This window comes from Biomphalaria glabrata, chromosome 14, assembly GCF_947242115.1.
Source record: "Biomphalaria glabrata chromosome 14, xgBioGlab47.1, whole genome shotgun sequence".
Lineage (NCBI taxonomy): Eukaryota > Metazoa > Mollusca > Gastropoda > Planorbidae > Biomphalaria > Biomphalaria glabrata.
Window position 1 is genome coordinate 34,360,627 of NC_074724.1, and position 14,786 is coordinate 34,375,412.

The 14,786-nt window shown below is 36.7% G+C and overlaps 1 long non-coding RNA gene across 1 annotated transcript; it reads left to right on the forward strand.

The window, feature by feature from the left end:
• The first annotated feature begins 8,479 nt into the window (after positions 1 to 8,479).
• LOC106064772 (uncharacterized) lies at positions 8,480 to 14,297 on the forward strand. Its single transcript, XR_008774738.1, has 4 exons — positions 8,480 to 8,721; positions 11,057 to 11,173; positions 13,134 to 13,222; positions 14,148 to 14,297. It is a non-coding gene; the product is annotated as an uncharacterized LOC106064772 (long non-coding RNA).
• Positions 14,298 to 14,786: the final 489 nt, after the last annotated feature.

The window sequence follows — 14,786 nt, forward strand, 5'->3', positions numbered from 1 at the left end:
TAAAGGGGTTTGAGAACCGCTGAACAAAACTATCATTAAGTAAACATTTGTAAAGAGCATCATTTTTATCTGTTAGGATTGAGTTTGGAGAGGAGAGTAACAATCTTGTATTATTGGATTTTAAAAAGAGTTTTAATAAATACAAAAAAAAAAAACACTAAAAGATAAGGTAATCAATGTATGTATAATGTTTCCTTAGTATTATTTGAATGACTTCCCCTGACTTAGTAAAGTTGTTATTTAAAATTGTAATATTTGTGATATGTCCCATCGTTGTGTGTAGAACAGTGGCGTGGCTAGGGTGGGATGATGAAGGGGAGAATTTGAAAATCCCCCGAACCCCCAACTGAAGGGGGGGCCCCCAAATATTTTTTTTTTACTTTAAAAATTAAATATTACGCAAAATGCAGGGATCCCCAAAGAGGTCAAGCCCTCCAGGGCCCCCAAACAATGGAAAATTCCTAGCTACGCCCCTGGTGTAGAAACGTGCTAGACTCAACGTTTCTAAAATATAGCACTCGTTCCTTTCTCTCTCTCTCTCTTCCTCTTTTTTCTATCTCTTTTTGTCTCTTTCTCTCGCTCACTTTTCTCTCTTTGTATACACATTTCCGACACTGTTGTTTACAAGTATACAAAGATGATTGCATTGGATATAAAAAACTTTGTCCTCTGAACCTAACGTTCTGTAAGGGAAACACACACAATAGTGATCGTCTGAGAGATGAAAGTATCCCTGGTATCATTGCATAAACCGTTAATAAGATGTAAAAAATATTTAATTAATTTTAGGAGAAACACGCAAAAAAAATATTTTTTTTCAAAAGGTTATCTAATCTAATCTTATCTTATCTTATCTAATACAGACGTTACTTCAACAAAGAAGATGATTACGTCCTACGCGTCATGCATTTAGTCATGCATATTAACCAATGACTTAAATTCTGCCAAGTCACTGGTTTTCCTGGCTAGCTCAGGCAACCCATTCCATGCTCTAATAGCACTAGGGAAGAAGGAGTATTTATACAAGTTTGTCCTAGTATATGGGACGAGGAATGTGTAATGGGAGTAACTCCACCTTTATAGCCATATAACTCAATACTGTAAGAGTCATTTCCCTTTTTTGATATCAATCGATATTAACTAATTACCACTGTTTAATTAGCTATTGGATTATTTTTTTTTTTTGATTGACTCGTGTGTTGTCTTCGACAATGAGTAGTGAATACTAGTTTAAAGTTTCAACTTAATCCGAATCCTGGAAGTGGAAGATTTTAATGTGTTGAGAAAATTGTATCCGACAGACAGACACAGTGTGTTGAAATAAGCTTTGTCAAATACACTTCATTTTTTTTTAAGGTCGAAAACGTCTTACAAGCCAAAGCATATACCAAGGCAAGGTCGTTGATTCCAAAGATTAAAGGATGAATCCACCGTTTCACGCGTGCAAACCCAGTTACGACCTCAGCCCGATGGGGTTCTATTTGTTTTCATTGTCAGCGCCTGTCCTCAGCAAGGGCTTCTCCAGTCGTTTCTTTCTTTGACCATCTGCCGCTGGTTGCTTTCCTCTATGCCCTATGCCAGCGGTTCTCAACCTTTTAGGCACGGCGACCCCTTTTTACAATCCCCCCACTCTGCCACGACCCTCCTCCCCCGCACATACATACAGCAACAGAAGAATAGACAATAACAATCCATTTTTTCGATGGTCTTTCGCGACCCCTGGCAAATCGTCAATCGACCCCCAAGAAGGTCGCGACCCACAGGTTGAGAACCCTTGCCCTATGCCAATGAAGGCAAAATAGCGCCTGTGTCCTTGCGGCATTTCTGGTGATGATATATATATATATACACACACACATTATATTGAAACTCCCAGATGCAAAGTAGGTCCACCAGCTTGAAATTACCACCTACATTACTTGACTATTAATTTAACGTGACATTATTTATACGAAGTAGCCGAGTCACGTGACACTGGCAAAACCTTGTCTTTCCACTGCATCTAGTTCTGACTATGACCCCCCCCCCCCCCAAACTGTTTCTCCTGCTGTGACCATTCTAAACGTGACCCGGCCAGCCACTTTACAGTGGGCCAAGCATAGCAAGTCCTAGTTGTGGACAAAACTCCACCAAGGAAGGTCTGTAGCTTCTGTAGTTGACTGCAATGAATTCAACTATATGACGCAATGTCCCATAACTCCAGGTCAAGTATAGGGTCACATCGAACAAGCGCCGTTTTATTTGTGACTACACTCAATGAAACCACCGGTAATCTTAAATAAGAATGTAATATACCAATCAGTTTACACATAAATCAGTAGAAGTAAATTGTCTGTATACATCACCACATCAGCACATTTAAGCAATGAATTATGAACTGATTAATGTGTGTAATGATAAGTGATGTGTTCTGATGTGTACTACTCATCAATCAGTTCACTTTACCAATCAGTACACACCACCAATAATGAAACATCACCAATAAGTACACATCACCAATCAGTTCACTTTACCAATCAGTACACACCACCAATAATGAAACATCACCAATAAGTACACATCACCAATCAGTTCACTTTACCAATCAGTACACACCACCAATAATGAAACATCACCAATAAGTACACATCACTAATCAGTGCACGTCAAGTCACTAATAAGTGCACATCACTTATCAGTGCACGTCACCAAAGAACACAGAGTACTCAGTTCATAATTCATTGCTCAAATATTCTGTTTTATTTGATCAAAACTCGCAATCTAACAGAGATCGATACACGATGATGAGTCATGGTCTAACACTGTAGATCTGGTCTCCCATTTCCTGCTCCGTCTTTTCATTTATTTTTTTCCCCTCTCATTCTTATCTTTATATTTTTTCCTTGTGTTTGTCATCTGAACTCTCCCTCTTCCCTCCTTACTTGTGTCAGGACTAGATGACCTGATGTTAAGTGAATCCATAGGGACCTGGTTAAAGTAAATATTTAAAAAAAAAAAAAAGCAAAAAAAAAGCATGTGCATTTTAAAACAAGCAAAAATATTTTTTTTTTATTTAAAAAAACAAACAACAAATCTTATCTAAGGGGGAAAACCAAAAAAACACGTCCATATATCTCAAAATTGCAGTAATTAGCTCCCATTTTCCTATATAAAACATAATTAATTAATGACCACTAATTGATCAACTAATTAAATTTTGTATTGTTTCGTGTAATGTCATCGACTATGAATAATTATGCAAATTTTCAACTTTATCTGAGAATGAGAAGTGGATGAAAAGTACGTGTACAAAACATAATAGGGGAGATAACTCCACACATGCAGCCACCTCTCTCAATAATTGTCTGTGAACCAGTGGTCCGTGAACGATATGCCGGGTCAACCATTCGTCGGGTGAACGAATTATCTGCCAGCAATTTGTCTTGTTCCCACTTAGGTGGGCAAAATCCCGTTTTTCACATCTACAATGCGAATGTTGCTATTTGTCAGACGGAATATATCTGAAAATTTTGCCGTTAGCCATATCCCGTCATACTTTTTATCTTGCTCGCCACACTCGACCACCGCTGGTCGTTAAAAAAAAAATATAAACTCTGCACTTCACCTGTCTAATTCAAATCCTAAATTAAGCTTAAGGAAATGATTTAAGGTGCTCTCTTGTGTTTCGCCATGTTTCCCCATGTTTGTGTACCTTCCAGCTGTGAAATGACAATCAACAGGAAAAAAGGTGACTGATGAGAAAAACGACAAGTTTATGGCTCATGACTGGGAAATTATTTCAGATAAATCAAATAAAACGCTCCCTTAATAATAGCAAACCGTTATTTTTAGCGGCCTTCGAAAGTGGAATAGACGCTATTAGTTTGTGTGGTCTGTCCGTCCGTCTTTCCGTCCCGTTTAGATCTCGTAAACTAGATAAGATAGCGAAAATCCGACATCATAATATGTTAGAATATTCAAAGTTCTGATGTAACGGCTACTTTTTTTTCTGAAAGCAGAAGATTTAATTTTTAAAATCAACTATGCAAAGCATTCTTTTCATAAAAATACACCATTTTTACAACTATTCACTAATAATAGTAACAAAATGGGAGGCTATTTAGTAAGGGAGATGACCATTTACCATATTTAATTAATGCATTTATGCGAAAAGTTTTAGATTTTTTGCCTAAAATTGTTTTTTACAATTGTATTGCTAAGTCAAGTAAGTTCTGTCATACTAACTACAAACATTTACAAAAAAAAAAAATGTTTACTTTTTTTTTTAAAGAGAAAAATCTATTTAGTATGCATATAATTGGAACATAATTTAAAACAACAATTAATAAGTAGTTTTTCATATTAGCACGTGAACTGCAGAGCGACCATAATTCCACGGAGCACACTAAAGAAACTTTTTTTTTTACGGAAATGTTTTTTTCTTGACGCTTTGAATAAGAGATATTGACCCTTTACAAAACAATTAGATCAATTAGATAATCATTATAAGACATCAGTTAGGCCGGGTTCACACCTAACTTCACCTTCACTTTCACCTATCCCTTGGTGTGCTGGGGCACCACACAGGATCTGTCACCCTTCTTTCTCCATTCTTCTCTGTCATTTGCCTATGATGGAATTTCAATCTGATATTCTTTCTGAAAAATATTGAAACCTGCCTTTTTTCCTACCTGGGTGGACCACTTCTGATAGAATTTCAATCTGATATTCTTTCTGAAGAATATTGAAACCTGCCTTTTTTCCTACCTGGGTGGACCTCTTCAATGGCCGAATTTGAAGTTTGTAACCTTGTAAAACATTAACTTTGTTTCATTATTTTATAATTGAAATAGTCCCAAAACTATAATACTTTTATGGTCAAAGGAACATTTTGAAAATTTTACATACTGTTCGGACTAACGGGAATAATGATGATTTAGTAATGTCAAGTATTAATCTATTTGCTACGTATACAATTTATTTTTTTACTATCCCTCTCATCAGATTGCAATTTCTTCATCGGCAAAACATAGGCAGAACCTGGACACGGAGTTTGAAAACGGCTCTATCGATTTTTCTAGAAATTATATATTTATAAAACAGTTAATATTTTTAATGACCTATTGATTTTTATTTTGTCTTCTGTTATACCAATATTATTATACCAATGTCAACGTAAATACCGGTGTGAAGCTAGGTGCTGAAACAAACAGGTAATTATTACAAATTAAACAAAAGTGAAAAGCAGCACCAAAGTCCAAATTTTGTTAATTAATGTAAATGAAAGCAAAACAGTAAATTAAATGCGAAGAAAATAAGAGGCACAAAAAGTAAATATATATATATATGTTTTACCAATGTCAAGTAGGTAATTGTATTATCTATTACTGATGGTTTATGCATCAAAGCATTGTCCGTAGCACGTTCAGTCTATTCGTTTTATTAATACCATCACAAAAAGTAATTAGATTGATTTTTATTCTATTTATTTAGAACCAACGTTAGTAATGACTATATACTGGTTTATGAGATCATGTGTGTTGGAAACTGTTATAAACTTCTAATCCAGTCTTTCTAACTCTATTGACTTATTGCATATCGAAAAAACAAATTATACGAAACTAAAGCTTCATGTCTGTTGATTGTATCTGCAAGTTGACATCGCGGCAGACGACATCAGTGACGTCTGCTCTTATCTGAAGGACGTTCGGTTTTCAAATATTTACATTAGAAGTAAATACCTTGTTTTGATTAGGAAATTGAATAAGAAAATTTAACTTTTACAATTTTCCCGCAGAAGATTGCTTTGGTAATGTAGACTATGCGGGTCTTTTATTAAATTTTAAGCCAATGTCTTTTGAAACACTTAATTTAGGTTTAATAGAATTAAAATAAAGGACGCTTCTTTAAAAATCTACACTTCGTAGATTTCATAAACTATATGCTGTATTGCCATTAAAACTATAGTCATAAGCCTACATTCAATCTGCTGTAAATAGACTCTGATTTACATAAAGTTCGCGCAATTTATCAATTCCGCCAGATATTCAGTTTTATTTTCAACCCACTTAAATACCATGATCTCGTCTTCATGCTGCATCTTCCGAATATCTTCAGAGCTTTAGAATGTAGATCAACGTTTTAGATGTCTTGTCTTATCTTATATAATACAGACGTTATTTTAAATATATTTTAAAAGTAGGCCCTACTTCAAGCCACAGATGCAGTTAGTTTGGTAGGGAGACTGTAAAATCCTGGACTGGATCATTTGTTGTTTTTTTAAATCCTATTATTGTACGTCTCACTGAAATAGAAATAAACTATAAATAACACATTTTTTAATATGTTTGGTGTTCAGTAGAAATGAAGCGTTGATAAACTTTGTGGTTTTTAAGCAGTTGATCTAACAAAAACCCAACCTTCGGTAGCTTAAACAGACCTATATAAGTTGGCCTACTCTTGAGTACTAAATGTGTATTTTCTGCAAATGGATCTGATGGGCTGAATCATAAAAGGACAATAATAACTAAGTAGAATTTTAATCTCTAATTAACACACCCAAAGGCTAGAAAAGTGTGAAAATCAACGTGTAAATATTTTTACGGACGTATGCTGTAAATCTAGATCATCGGTGTTTTTTTTTTTATGTTTTTAAGGAATCTCTGTAAGTTAAACGAAGAGATTCTTTTTTTGAAGGATGTCACTTGACAAATAGACACACATCGATCTCTAGATGCTGTATTTAGATTTGAAAAGGCTCTATGCTACTTGGGGCCATTTGTAATTCAAGATATATGTAATGCTAAGTATTTCTTGGGGGCCCTAAGCATGACGCTAGGACATAATCATCTTCTTTTTTGAAGTAAGTAAAGTTTCCCTTTCAGACCTTGCGCTCTAAGGGGCAGATGATGTTAAGGTCATCTGTTTCTGTGGCCTACGGTTAACGAGCAGGGTGTTATGTGGCCAGCACAACGACCAACCGCCATTACTTTCCCCAACTAATTACTTTCCCCAACTAAAGCCAGGTACCCATTAGAGTTGGCTGGACTCAGGGGCGCCCTAAAATCCCGAAACTCAAAATCCCAGCCTTCACCAGGATTCGAACCCAGGACCTCAGGTTGGGAAGACGAGCGCTTAACCACTCAGCCACGGCGCTCCTTTTTTTTTTTTTGAAGTAATGTCTGTATTATTTAAGATAATGTTGCCTATATAGTCAAATCTGGCCCTGTCCATCTCTCATATGAATGGATATTGCAAACAGACGGAGAAAGAGAGAGAAACAAAGAGAGAAGAAACGAAGAGAGAAGAAACAAAGAGAGTAGAAACAAAGTTTTAACAAAGAGAGAAGAAACATGCAGGAGAAATGGATGGCTTCCTGGTCGTGTAGTATGCGCTCTGAACTGTCGTTTTGATGGTCCCGAGTTCCAATCCTGCCCTCTGCCATAACCCCACCGTCACGTGGGAGATGTTTGGGCTACTAGAATCCTTAATTTTAAATGAACATCTGAAAAATGAACCGTGTAACAGAGAAGGGAGGCGGGGCTCAAGGAGACGAGAGAGGTGAATGAAAATAATTCTGCTGGGAATGGATTTATTTACTTAGACAACTTCAATATCCTAAAAATACACCGGTGTAGAAAACACCAAACTGTGGGAGATGAGTGGACAGAAAAATATAGAAGTGCAGATCTTAGAGAGGAAGTGGAGATGGTTTGGTCACACCCTTAGAAAAGATACCAGCAACAGAGCTAGGCAGGCCTTAGAGTGGAACCCCCCAGGGAACAAGACGCAGAGGAAGACCAAAAAGAACATGGCGACGCATTGTACTTGAAGAAGCAGAGAAGACCGGGAAGAGCTGGGAAACGATTAAAAAAACTAACAAGAGACCGTGGAGAGTGGCGTGTTTTTGTCGAGGCCCTATGTTCCATGAGGAACTCAAAGGAGTGATGATGATGATGATGATACATTTGCGCTGTGTCGTCTTGTTTTAGACTATTGTTTACCAACATTATATACAAGCCTAAATCTAGTTTGCATGTTGTAATGTATTTGACTTATTTGACGCATGAACCTAGAGGCATTTCTATTAAACGATTAATATTTGCACGTTTTGAAAGATGCAAAGGTCTATTTGTTTACATGATTTGACCCATTGAAGGGTACGCCTATTCCGCTCACACTACTAAAATGTAAACAAACATGGCGGGCGTCTGACATGACCCGCTACAAATAAGTTGCCTCATGTTCACCCCCTCCCCTCCCCCCTTCCTTTCGACCGATAAAATAAATACGCAGCTTGACTCAAGATGACGAATAAATAACATGGAGTGATCAGGTCTAAAAATAGCCCAAGGCCACATCATTTCTGCGACGTCAACAACAGCTGTCAAACGCGGGGAAAGACCTATTAGATCTATATATGTGTCACTAACCTCGGGACTTCGCCCGTTTACAATTTAAACTTATTTTTTTTTAAAGGACATGCATAATTTCAGTGCAACGACAAACAGAAGACTTAGTCTGCTATACGAATTGTTAATAACAGCATTGTTTTTAAGCGGGTTATGAAAGTAAAGGAAACATATAAAAGGAGGAACAGCAATTCTCGTTTACCGATGCACAATTACAGCAGACGAAGACACACGAAGTAGACGTAAACATTAGCAGACGTGAGCAGGTGTTGTTTCCCTTTCTCAAATCAAGTCGTCTATAGTGAGAGATAGTGAACTACAGTATTGGAAGGTAGGCTTGAATATTGAGCTATATAAAATAGACTTAGTGTAGTGTTACTTAACAGTGGACTGCCCGATAATGTATTAACGCGTTTTATATTGTAGGTTATTGCCGTAACATAAAAAAAAGTAAAGTAAAGTTCCCCTTTCAGACCTTGAGGTCTATAGGGCAGATGATGTAAAGGCCATCTGTTTCTGTGGCCTACGGTTAACAAGGGTGTCATGTGGCCAGCACAACGCCTTTACTTTTCCCTAACTAATTAAAAATCCCAGTCTTCACCAGGACTCGAACCCCGGTCCCCGGTTCGGAAGCCAAGCGCTTTACCGCTCAGCCACCGCGCCTTCATAAGAGGCTCCATTGCCGTAACATCCTTCCTTTTATTTACTAAGCTTACATCAACTATGTCTGTCTGGCTAAAAGTTTGTACACGTTATTTCTCCAACACTCAATCTGAAATTTTGCACAATTATTTCTTTTACCTGACAACACAAGAATCAATTTAAAAAAAAAAAAAATTAGATAATTAACTATTGATAATAAATTACTTTGTTTGGTATGTCAAAAAAGGGAAAGAAATAGTACCTAACTGATGCGGTGGTATAAGCCGAATTAGTCCCTTTTATATATTGTTGTATGAGGCTAATTGCAAATTTAATTACATGACGGATCCAAACTAATTGATACATTTAATATAAGCTTTTTTTTTTAATTTGCTTGTTATTAACTTCCAATAATTGGGCCACATTTTAAAATCTTCCAACATACATTTTAGCCCGTGACTTATCTATATATTACATTGTTACGATGAAATAAAACAGACCGCTCTTTTCTCTATCTCACAAAACTCACTTCGCCTGGGGCATCCGATTATCTAAGGCGGCCCTGATTAAGGTATTAGATATCGAAAACATTTCTTTAGAACATCAGTTTCAGGCTTAGAGGGGGGGGGGGGAATGCAATTTCCGAACGGTTTATTTGAATTTCATCTTCCCGTTACCCTCACATTTAATTGGACCTTTTGATTGGTTCAAATATTGTCTTCGAAAGAGACCGCCAGCGGACAACGGCTTTGTCTGCGCGAGATGTGGGAGAATATGCAGGTCGCTACTGGGTTTGCGTAGTCATGTGAAACACTGCACTCATCCTTAATCTTCATAATCGCAGACATTACCCTTATTCATGTATTGCCTTCGACAATGAATAATTGTGTAGGCCTTTTGTCTCAACTTGATCCGAGAATGGGTAGAGGTAGAAATGACAAGAGTCCATCCAGGCAAGACAGACGGAGAGAGTTAATACAAGCCTTCTAAAAATGGAAACATTATTTTATGATTCTATAAAATAAAACATTTTCAGTTGATTGAAGTGACTGATCCTTTAAATGCTTCTCTCCCCTAGCCTAACATTGTAAAAGATATTTCTATGGTTCCATTTTTTTTTTTGGGGGGGGGGGGGGAGGTGCTCTTCAATGACTTCACATCTTTCTCTATCTTCTTCTGTAATACGAGTCTTTAAAGCAGGATTTCTCAAATTTCTGGAAGCGCCCCCTTACGACCGAGAGGCGGGTTGAGCTAGACCGAACGATTTTTAAGTGATAAAAATGTATTTTCATTGTAGGTTATAAATCCATGTTTGATATATGGACAATGGTTGTGCTTGCCCTGGAGGTGGGAAAATATATAGGTCGCAGCTGGGGCTACGTACCCACGGGAAATATTGCATTACTAATTGATCTTAGGACTCAAAGTCAAGCCTTATTATATATATATTGTTTCGTTTTATTGTTGTTGTTTTTTTATTGGGTTGGTAAAAGTTTGAGAAACACTGCTTTAAAAAATAGGTTAATCCATGCCCAGATGTTCTCCATCCATAGCCTCATTTTTTCCTCCTCGTTTTCTTCCGCCTGTCACTGGACCTTGTAGGCTCGTTAAATTTAAACAAAGCTTCTGTTAACTGACTCCATCCTCGGTTTGGATTCTTTTGCACGTTTTTTCTCCCACTTCCCTTTCTCGGGTCAAGCTGAACTTTTGCACAATTATTCATTGTCGATGACAACACATGAGTCAATAAAAATAAAGTGAAACAATTAATTAATTAATCAGTAGTAATTATATAATGATTTATATATTTAAAGAAAAATAACTCTTGCAATATTGGTATGAAGGGATTGTATGTATCGGTTATTTTCCATACATTATATTTGTTTTGTTTTTTTAAGTATTTTTATAAGTTTACATAAGTTAAATATTGAATAGTTTCAGATCACTGTGTTGCGTAAAAACAGTTAAATCATTATGACAATAATTCTTTATAATTACGCCCTTTGTCTATTGTCTCCCAACAGATGCCTGGAACAGTATCAACGTACTATATAGACCATAATCTTGACGAGTATGACTTCATGAGTATGGACTACCACAAACACATCAGATCTGCTCACAGCGGGAAGGGGAGGAGCAAGGTATGTATTTGTTACCTCTTGTCATCTATATGGGGGGGGGGAACTGTTAGTAAACAGAGTAGTCTTATGGCGCTCATTTGCCAATCGTAAACAAAAAACATTTAGCCACGTGATAATATTGATAAAACAACGAAAAAAACTGTCACGTAATAGCCATTGTGTATACAAATTAGATCGTAATTTGTATAGAAGAGAGAGACAATCACGTGGCTAAATGTTTGTTTACGATTGGTGAATGAGATACATTATAAAATTCCGAACTTGAGTTAGTGACAATAGAGTTAGTCACGTGACACACAGAACAATGGCGTTTCAGGGTAGGGACACATAAATGAGCAGTAGGCGCTTGTCTTTAGTAGAGGAAGCATCATCAGCTGTCCAGTGGCTTTCGTCGAAATGTTTGATGTGACAGTTCGCGTGACAAAATCCCTCCACTTTTCCCGGTCAGCAGCTGTTCTTGGCAGATTTTATGCTGTCCAGCCAGCGTTTCCTTGGGCGGCCCTTTCTTCGGGCTCCCTCCAATGTACCTTGAAGAAGTGACTTTTGATAGTGAGTCATGTCTTACAACATGACCGAACCAGCTCAGCTTTCGTCTCTTCTCTATTGAAGAGTTCCTCCTTTCCTGGTATCCGATACCCATATTATATTATAGAATATATCATGTTATAGGTTTGGTGAACTGACTGCTTTATATTATGACGGAGTTAGCTGAGAGTCGTGGACGTTGAATGCAGAGCTAGAGAGGAGGATCCTAGGCATCACATTCAAAGACCGCATCACAAACCAAGAGATTAGAGACAGGGTTACTGCAGCGATCGGAGGCCATGATGACCTGCTAACTATTATAAAAAGACGAAAGCTTAAAACCTATGGCCACATTACAAGATCTACGGGGCTCGCAAAGACCTTCCTTCAGGGAACAGTGGCAGGAAAAAGAAGAAGAGGCAGACAGAAAAAGAGATGGGAGGACAACATTAAAGAATGGACGGGCCTGCCATTGAGAGAGATTCTAAACAAGACAACAAAAAAAAAAAAGGAGGAATGGAGAAAGACGGTCGACAAGTCTTGCCTGGTGCCCCAATGGTCCAACAGACTAAGGGATAGAAGAAGAAAGAAGAAGAAGCTGTGACGATCACCCTTCATCCATAAATAAATGACAGTTGAAATTCTTCATGTAAAAGCTGTAATTCTTCTTCTTCTAGCCAGCTTTATTGCTCCTGAGCTGTGAGCTCTTTTGCAGACTGTGCCAAGGAAAAATAGTGTGCTGTTTTCTTCAGTTGTCCAGCACTGGTTATGTTGGGCTGTAGTGGAAGTAGGGTCTGCCTAAGGTGGATTAGGAAGGGGCATTCAAAGAGGATAGGGTTTACGGTTTCATAAGGGTGGGCGCAGTGTCTGCAAAGGGGGTGTTGTGTGGAGTTGATTTTGTTCAGATGGTAATTTAATAGAGGTGTGTGTCCTGTTCTTAGTTGGAAAATTGTAGATTGTAAATACCAATCGTTTGTTAAGTGTTCTGGCACGATAGAAGATCGCGTGTAAAATACTGTAATCGATTACCATTTAACTAAGTCAGTCATTTCTGAGACAATTACAACGAGTTCTACCGAGACCAGTCGCCTTAGTAGACCTGAACACTCACCTGTGACGTTATAACCTAGAGTCAGTGATGGCTGATAGCTCATTGCCACGTTGCAGGTCTGACATACTTATAAGTGACATGGCAACGAGCTGTTGGTCTCCACTGACCACAGGTCACGTCACAGGTCAGTAGTCAGGCATTTGACGATTGATCTCAAATCTACTAACAACACTTTTTTACTTAGAGACTCGGAGATAACTCCTTTATCATAATGAGACCACTCATTTACTATGTCTTGAAAAGGGTTGCATAATTTAATTTAGGGGAGGTAAAACCAAAAAAATTTTTTTTTTTTACTTAATTTACCATATTTTATCTTAACAGAAGGAAGCCATGACCAATACCAACAGATTTGACCCCTCAGGACATTGTAGGAAAACAGTACAGAAATTAATGAACAATGCCCATAAAAGGTAATTATTTTCTATTAATTTGAATACCATCAATGTAATAAATTCACATACCACCTCAGTTTATTTTTAATAAGCCTGTTACTTCTCTTTACTAGTGAACTGGAACCTTGTAAATATAATAGGATAACTATACTCTCAGTCAATACTAGATTTAGGTTCCAACTAAATTATAAAAAAATGGCAAAAAAGATCCAATGAACTGCAAGAGGATACTGTTGTTGGTCCAACCACCCTCAGAAAACAACACCAATTAGTTCTCAACTTTAACTTTAAATTTTTCACTTTTGCTATGCCTTGGGTCACTTTACGAAAGCATCTCTCATCTTAGTGAACCTTTTATCTCTGGGCTGCTGTTTAATGGTTCTTAAAGTGAAATAAGAGACACTGAAAGGGGAGAAAATTCTATTAAAAAAAAAAAATCAGCAATTTTGGTTTTAGTGTGTATTCTGGTGCTGATAATAGCAATAATACATAAAATACTGAACCATAATGTTCAAATACAATACCTAGCAAAATACTCAGAAAGACACAAAGATGTTCTTGTTCCAAATGCTAGGAAACATGTATACAATTACTCAATTCTTCCCTAGTATGGAATGGGTTGCCTGAATCAGACAAAAAAAAAAAAAAAGCAATGACTAGGCAGAGTTTAAGTCATTGATTAAAATGCATGACTAGATTGACCTAGGGATATGCCTAGGATGCAATCCACTTTTTTTGAAGTAGCATCTGTATTTTATAAGATAAGATACTCCATGAAAATATTATTATAATGAAATTTAGAGAGGAAGAATTCTGAGATGGTGTCTGAACTTTCTCATTCTATTGTATTAAGCTTTAAGAAAACTTTGAATTAGGGCTATTTATCTCCATGATGGATTTACACTTGACAATTAAAACAACTCATTTTTTTTATTTCTATCAGGAAATGAAATCAAGAAGTGAACAATTCCAGGACATGCAATACTCAATGATTCTTACAACTGGCCATTTTTATACTTTTAAGAAATATTTTTTATATATTTTTTTATACTTTTCCAAGTCATGACATGTTAGATGTTTTTTTTGTTTTTGTTTGTTTTGTTTTTGTTTGTTTTGTTTTTTTGTGCCTTACTATTGTAACATTTTGTGATGGATGATGTGACAAGCATGATGTGATCGTATGACAAGTTTGTGAAGATGTTTTGACACTTGATTGTACATAACAACAACCAAAACATCGAACGTTGAATTTTTAAAAATTTTTATTGACAATTATTGCAACATGAGAATTGTTTGAATAAAAATATAGTTCTCTTCCATACATTTTATTTGTTCATTTTATACAAACAAAAATTCACGCCTTTGATCAAAATCTTTTGTCCAGATTACACTAAAATTTTTTTGTCTAGACTCCAAATCATCTAATAAAATCATACATGGGGATAAAAAAAAATGTCTACAACCTGATGATGGGGGAAGCCAACAGTGTACAAGAATGATGTAATGAGCTTCAGTGGTCATTAGATACCTATTTAAAATGTGGTTGTAAACAGATTTGAATTTAGGCACATCGGCACAATTT